The following is a 7,743-nucleotide window of genomic DNA, read 5'->3' as shown; positions in this document are numbered from 1 at the left end:
ATCATGCCGTTGAACAACTTCCGAGGCCATCCTGAAAAAAAGATTTATATTTAATTGTGTGTATATGATGTGTGGTGTGTGTGTGTGTGTGTGTGTGTGTGTGTGTGTGTGTGCCTGCCTGTGCATGAGTGGGTGTGTGAGTGAGTGAGTAAGTGAAGGAGTGAGTGTGTGCTGTGTTTTGGTCTGTGCATGATGAGTGTGCAGATGTCTGCAGATGTCAAAGGCATCAGATCCCCTGGAGCTGGAGTTGTGAGCCTGCCTGAGGTGAACGCTGGGAACCCAACCCAGGTTCTCTGCAAGAGCAGTGTATGCTCTTCAATGCTGAGCTGTTTATCCAGCCTCTGATGCACAAGTGTGACCCAAGTGTGATTGTACAAGTGATGGTCTTCTGTCCAGTCAGAGGTATCTGTGCTTGTTTCTCCCTCGTGCACTTGCTGGAAGTGAGAAAGCACAGACTACTTACCCAGCTTTTTTTGTGAGATGGGTGCCCTTGTTCTGGGGGCGAGGTCAGAAGTACAGGACCTTTTAGGTGCCTTTATCTTTCAGCTTTTATGTTTTTTCTCCCCAAATCATTTTTTTAAAAAAAGGTACTACTATCCCTTAAAACTGACGATATTGGCACCTTATTCCGATACACCCCGTTCTTCTCACCCTTACAGGATAGTCACCTGTGTGCCATTTCAGGAGCGGCGATGCCTCTGGCTGCGAGAGTGGTTTGTTCTTGTGTTCGTGGGAACAGATGTACTTCTCAGCAGATCTTCACTCTTCTTGCTGCCTTTGTTGATGCCAGTGACAGGGTGCACATGTGATGTGCCTGAATTGCTTAACAATGCACAGTTAAGGGGGTGGTTGGTTCCTTAGCCGCAGCTCCAGTGGGCTCTGACTGACCGACAGCCTTCTAGAAATTCTCCTCCAGGATCGTGGTCTTGTGAGGGGAGAGCTGTCTGAGAAGTGAAAGGCTTGCCTTCTGACCTGGATGCTTTGGAGGACTTCCTGTAGCATGGGCGGTGCTGTAATTAGTGTGAGTCTAGCTCTTGGAGATGGCAAACTCTGGGCTTGGTAAATAACAAAGGGTTAGTTTCCTGCACGACTTTATGTTTTCAGACTCTGGTAGGAAAAATAGAAAAAAAAAAAACAAAAAAAATGCACTAAAAACAAAACAAAATAAAACCTTTATTCCCAAAAATGGACAAAATCAGCTAAGTGTTTAAAACATGTGTTAACAAATTCCATCTCAAGCCATACGTCCAGGCTGGATTCAAATTTGTATCTCAGGCTGGAGTGGGAGTAGTCAAAGGTGCTACTGGACTAGCAGTATTTCCTCCAAGTAGTCCAGTCAAACAACGTTATATGTTTGTGCGATTCAGAGATCGGCTGTGAGGAGTTTTGCCCGTTCTCTGTAGCTGTCTCGTAATAATGTGCTAATTTATGCTGATGATCTTACCTCATGACCCTTCTGTGTGGCCTAGATATGTTAATACGCTATAGCTTTTTAATTTCAATCATCCGTGTTGGCTGAATCTGCTTGTTAGCGCCCACTACCATTTATACTAGTCTGTGTCAAGGCCTGGTAGAGGACAAGAAAAATGTATCTCAGAATCAATTTCTTTAAGCATGCATTAGTAATGGAAGAAATTATAAGATAGACATAATTTTAATAAGACTGTTATGTCTGAACATTCATTGCGAATAGTAAGTACTCTTACTACCGGCAGCTTTTAATTAAGAAAGGGAGTCGGGTCATTGGCTTTATTAAGCAAAGGCTCATGACCATCTTTTGATTTTTTTTTTTTTTTAATGTCCGAGAGGAAGTATCCAAAACAGAAAAGTAGGTATCACAGGCGGTTTTACAGAAGCTAGCGCTCCTTGGTTATACCTATGTCTCTAGTCCTTAGCTGTGAGTCATGTACTTAAATACTGTACAGGGTATGGTGGAGAAATTGAGAACTCTATGTAGAGAAAGAGTCAAGCTGACCAAAGTTTAAATAGTCAAACTGTTACAGTGAAAATTCCGTAGGGGGAATTTATAGATCTTAAATACATTTTCTTACATTTTTGTCAACAGAATATTTTTATCTTTATTATAGAAAATATACTTAGGATATTTCTTCCTTATATTTAGCCTTTTATATGGTAGGAACAGTAACTACTGTTCTGTTGCGTTCTGCCTTAAAACTGTTTCTTCTCCAGTCTTTGGGTCAACTTTTGTTCTTAAGGATACTGATAAATCCAAACACCGATAGAACCTGGAGAATGTTGTCATAGAAATGATTCTGGCTTCTCTAGGCCCGTGACTCTTCATGTCAAGAATGGCTCTAGGGCTGTTAAAATGACCAGTAAATGGCTGGCAGACATTAGCTTTTAGGCTCTAATGAAGAAACTTCCCATCTATGATATCTTAGATTCCAGTACCTTACATGCACTGACCATGCTAGTGAAATTTGAATCAAGCATGTATTTAATGGCTTTTGATCAATTTAGATGTCTTTTAGTTGTATATGTTTCCCTCCTGTGTATCTTTGTCTGTGGTGAGTGTTAATTAGGAAGCGAGGTAAACTCTGATGGCTTCTTTGGGTAGTCAGTGAGTCAGACAGCAGTGATTTTTATCAGAGAAATATGTGGGATTAGGTGTCGGAGGATATGGAGTCTTGTTCCAAAAATGGCTGGTAGTCAGTGAACGTCCTCATCTTTTCTCAGGTTTTTAATTCTCACAAATGAATCATGTTGACTATGGCAGGAGTGAGAGGCCGGGTGGTGGCTCTTCCCACACACCGTGTAACTTTGCCTGAGGTGAAGCCCTTGATTAGAACTGTCAGGTGTGAAGCTCTGTTTGAACTTTTCTTACTCTCCCCTTCCCTGCCCTGTCCCACGCAGACCCCACTCAGGTCCTTCTTTTACAGTGCCGTGGCCTCTCTTTCCCACCTACTAGACCACTGTTTGTGCTTTCTCTTACTGGGACGCACCCGAGTAAAGAACAGTCTTCTCCTCTTGTGTTCCTAGCACCCACTGTATTTTGCCTACAATAAGTACTTGATTAGGATTTAATGGTTTATGTCAATATTCATGCCATTTTATGGGAAGCAAACAGAGCTTGCTCTGTATGTGTTTTCTCTTTCTTGTGCTGCTCTTGTCCCTTGTTAGGTACAAAGCAAGGGATGACTTGCTACCACCTGAACAGACAGGGTTTAGCGTCTTTGTAGTCTGTATTTAGTTGTTAAGTTTTCGAGACCCTTTCTTCCAGCAAACCAGTGAAATGGCTTTGTCCGTACCTTTCAGATGTGATTCATAGGCTCTGGTGACCATGAGTCAGTAAAAAGGCACATGCTCTTTGCCACTTTCCTCCGTTGGCTCTTTTCCTCTTTTTACTTACTGGTGACTCCTTGGGGCATCTGGCCAGTGTTGGGTGTTTCTTTCTGACTTACCATTTCTTCTGTACCTGCCAAACAAATGCTTTTACTCTGGTCAGGAACATTTCCAGTGAGTTAGTTTTACTGTTGGCGTAGTCATGGGCCACCTGATAAATCCCAGTGTGTCACACTAATGAGTGCTGACTGCCAGTCACCAGATTGTTTGGTTTGGGGCTATCTTACTGATGGTTTTGAGTGTAGAAAAAATTTCTTTTCTGATTGTAAAATTAACCTCCAAATAATACAATTTTCACCCATAGCTGTTTTCGTGTGGCTCAAGTTTCTAGAAAGAGTGATATATTGAACTTAAATCTGTATGTAGGCGGGAGGGGGGAAAAAGCGAAGGCATAGTGTTAGATTGTACAGGAATGACCAACTGGCCCTGTGGCCTTAGTGACACCAATGTTCCTGAACCACAGGTTATTCATAAATAAGATGAACACATGAAGTCCAGTGCACCTCAGACTCTTTATAGATTCATTTATTCACTAGGTATGCATGGATCGCAGGCCTGTGCCGTGTATTCAACCAAGGAGACAGATCTGGTCTTACCCTTGCAAGAGGACCTCCATCTCCCCTCTGTCCGTCCACCTGCCCTTCTCCCTGCTTGCTGGTTTGCTCAGTGGGTAGATAAGGAGCAAATGAAGCAACGTGAAGTGATTCATGACCAATTCATGGGCTCTTGTCTTATGTACAAAATGACTGACCTTTTTTTTTTTTTTTGTGAACATAAATGGTCTATAGATACAATAGCTGATATTTGCTTTAATGTTATTAAAATAAGGTGGATTGTCTAGTAATGGCAAATTAATTAGGTGCTTTTTAAGTGGGAAGGTGGAAGACTTGGCTGTTGTAAGTTTAGGTGCAGTGTATATAAAACAGGAAAAGGATTTATTCTTGACATTGAAAAGCAACTTAAAGAAAATCACAAGAATTGGGCAGTTATTCATACAGCTGTGGGTGCTGAATATCAGAAGTAAGTTTATTTTGGGGAAAATCATCTTTGGTCTAAGTCAGGCCTCTTATTTTGAACATTTTACCTTTATTCTTGAGAACTGAAATTTATTATGTTACAAATGGGAAAATTAATTTGAATGGAGTTAATACAAAGGAATAAAATATCACTTAATTGAGAAATAGGGTAAGGTCTCCAAAATGAGGACACATTTCTTACTTGTACTCGTCTGAAGGAAGCCCGGGTTTGTACAGATTTGTACAGGTTAGTTCAGGTTTGTACAGGTTTGTACAGGTTAGTTCAAGTTTGTACAGGTTTGTACAGGTTAGTTCAGGTTAGTTCAGGAGAGTTTAGCTGTGGGGAGATGCCAGGCTGGCATCGAACAGTTTAATTCTCTGACTTCTCCGAAGACACTGATGAGGGCAGCTAACCTTATTGGTTATTAGGTGGCAAGAGTAAGTTCAATTTTCTCTGTACTTGTGACGATTAGAGGCTGGTTCTAGCCTATCTAGTGCTCAAGTTTCAAGGCTACCTCTATTTGAGAGCTGCTTTGGGGAGATAACCTTGTACCACATACATTTTAATGAGTGCATTCCTTTTACCACCTGCTGAAGCCGACTCGGAGTGACTACTGACCTGAACTGAATGCCTGCGTTCAATATTAATATGGCATGTCTGAATCCAGACAGCAATCTTTCATTTTGACATGCACATAGTCAAAGTAAATTAATGTTTAAAACCTGAACACTCCAAGTTCAGCCAGTGTGTGAGTCCCATAATAATCCTTCAGATGCAGTTTACATAGAAATGCTGAGTGCTTTCTTATACTTTATTTATCATACACATGGGTCTGCACTGCTGCATTCGTAACAGCGTTCATCTAGTCCTGTTGTTGTGGTTCACGTGTTTTGCATTCGCTAATAAAAGTAATTTCCTTGTTCCTAGATTTATTTTTTTGCATTATTTTAGGGAAAGTTAATATTTTAAAAGACATATTCACATGCTTTGGAGGGCAGTCACATTTCAGTCGTTTTTTTTTTTTTTTTTTTTTTTTTCTTTTTCTTTTTTTCAGAGCTGGGGACCGAACCCAGGGCCTTGCGCTTGCTAGGCAAGCGCTCTACCACTGAGCTAAATCCCCAACCCCACATTTCAGTCGTTTTATGGTAGTTCTGTACTTTATTTCTGCCCACATCACAGTCTTTGGTGACAAAGATAGGCAATGCCAACTCGGTGGGGCCTGGAGCAGGTGTGAGTCTGTGCTGGGGGGACTTTCCTTCCGTGGATACCATTTTGTTTTTGATTTTACTAGTTAAAAACCATCCATGACAGATGTAGTAATAGGGAAATTCTATTAACATTTAAGTATTAAATTAGCTAGTAGCCAGAGCCTCCTCTTAATATGATGACAGTTTGTAAGTTTGGGATCCTAAGGACCACATCGCATAACACGCTGTACATTTCCTGTTGGCCTGTTTCCCCTTTAAAGTGTGTTAGCTCAAATGTTGGAAATTTCCATTGCATATTTCAGTGTTACCGTTTTACTCTTCAGTTCTATGGTTGATATTTATGAATTAAGATATATGTATATAGGTGTATCAAAGATTAAACTGATAAAAACAGATACCACATTTGATTTTAGCTACAAGGCCAAGAAGCAGTATATTTTAGTACATTAATAGCCAATTTAAAAAGATATTATGTAGAAATACATACATATGTATATCATACATACATATTATGTATATTGCGTGCATGCAATGGCCATAATGAGAATTTTGTGATAACATCTTTGAATTTTAATTTTAATAGAAAAGTCTAATGTTATATTATTAGTAAACATATTTCAGCTAGAAAGTTTTTCATGCTACAAAATGATAGTGGATGGAAGTGAACCTATTATGTACTCAAAGAAAATATGCTGCTCTTATTTTAATTTATATCAATATGATGACTTGGGCATTGTCTTAGAGTTATGAATGCCATAGTTTTGCTCTGAAAACAAAATTAGATTTTGACTACATTTCATAGGATTTGTGTTCAGAAATAAATTCACTATTTCATTTAGGATACAGAATATCCAATAATATTTAACATACTTATTCTTTTATGAGTATTGTATATCTTTAACATCAGGAAAACATGTGCCTTACCCGTGGTACATTGGCTTAGATTGGATTTGAAAACACTGTGCAAAGAACACCTATTGTTTCTGCAGAATGCTGTATGCCCCATAGAGGTGACCTCTGACCCACTGCTCTTGCAGTAGTAATGGATTCGCACTGATTGGAGCACAGTCTCCCACTAGCTTCTGCTTTCAGTTTTCATGTGTAATAGCTGCCTAGCACAATCAAACATCTGCTTTGTGGCTGTAGAAGGCAGTGTGACAAGCTGGCTCGGACCAATTCGCATTTGTAACCCTGACTTGGCGATATTGTGTTTTTACTACTGAATTAGTAAGCTGTGTGTGGATAAATTATCTTTGATGAGTACTCATTCTTGTTCAGCTGCATGGAGCATTTTGCCCGCATTTAGGGTTTTGTAGAACATTGTATTAGCTTAGATTAATTGAAGTAGCAGCATTGAACACCACCTTTTTTCTAGTCAGAGGCTTGGTGAATAATTTCCAACGAAAAGTGAGCATTTAAGAGCTGCTTAGATTGGCTCTCTTATTTCCGACCTGATTCTAATCTGCTTTGATAATCTTTTCAGGGAAAACTCAGTCATATTTGCCCCTTAGACAGTAAGAAGTAATTCTAGCTGAGGTAATATAGAGTCCTCAGAAGTTGAACCACTTTGATAGAAGCTATCCCTATGTGTTCCTTCATAGAGACGTGACAGGGCAGACATCTTTAGTGCAAAGTGGCCTGTAGCTGATGACTGTTCTTACCACGTGCAGCCTAAAGCACTGACATCAGAGGCCTGGTTACTCAGTGCAAAATATGTGCATGATCACATATAATCAAGGTTAATGTTTATCAAGGGTTGCCATGTTTTTGCTATGGTCTGACAGTCATGACCTACATTGACCTACCTACTGTGAGTCTGTCTGGTATGTTTTTCTTGATGTCTGCTTGTCAGTTTGTTATAGATCATCACTTGGGGTCTTTGCTGGGTTTTCAGGTGTGCCGTACACAGTGTTCTTTGCTGTTACATTGTTTTGAGGAAGCTGCTGCTTCATAATGTGTAAATAGGCTTTAGTCTTGAAGGGTAAGCAATTTGGGGGACGTTGTCCACGGGTGTGGTGTTGTGTTCAGCTGGTAGATTATCTTAGCATAGAGTAAACACTAGCTTTTCAACCAGGATTCCAGATTTGACTTAAGCAGTTGATCCTTTAGTGAGCTCTTCTTGGGAAAGCAGTTTGGGAATTTCACTTCAAGTCTA

The 7,743-nt window shown here is 40.1% G+C and overlaps 1 pseudogene; it reads right to left on the bottom strand.

Moving 5' to 3' along the window:
• Positions 1-5,914: 5,914 nt before the first annotated feature.
• On the bottom strand, positions 5,915-6,021 carry LOC116884101 (annotated as a pseudogene).
• Between the last annotated feature and the right edge of the window lie 1,722 nt (positions 6,022-7,743).

Source organism: Rattus rattus, chromosome 14 (genome assembly GCF_011064425.1).
Source record: "Rattus rattus isolate New Zealand chromosome 14, Rrattus_CSIRO_v1, whole genome shotgun sequence".
NCBI lineage: Eukaryota > Metazoa > Chordata > Mammalia > Rodentia > Muridae > Rattus > Rattus rattus.
Note: the sequence above shows the minus strand (reverse complement) of the source record. Positions and strands in the feature narration are given on the sequence as shown.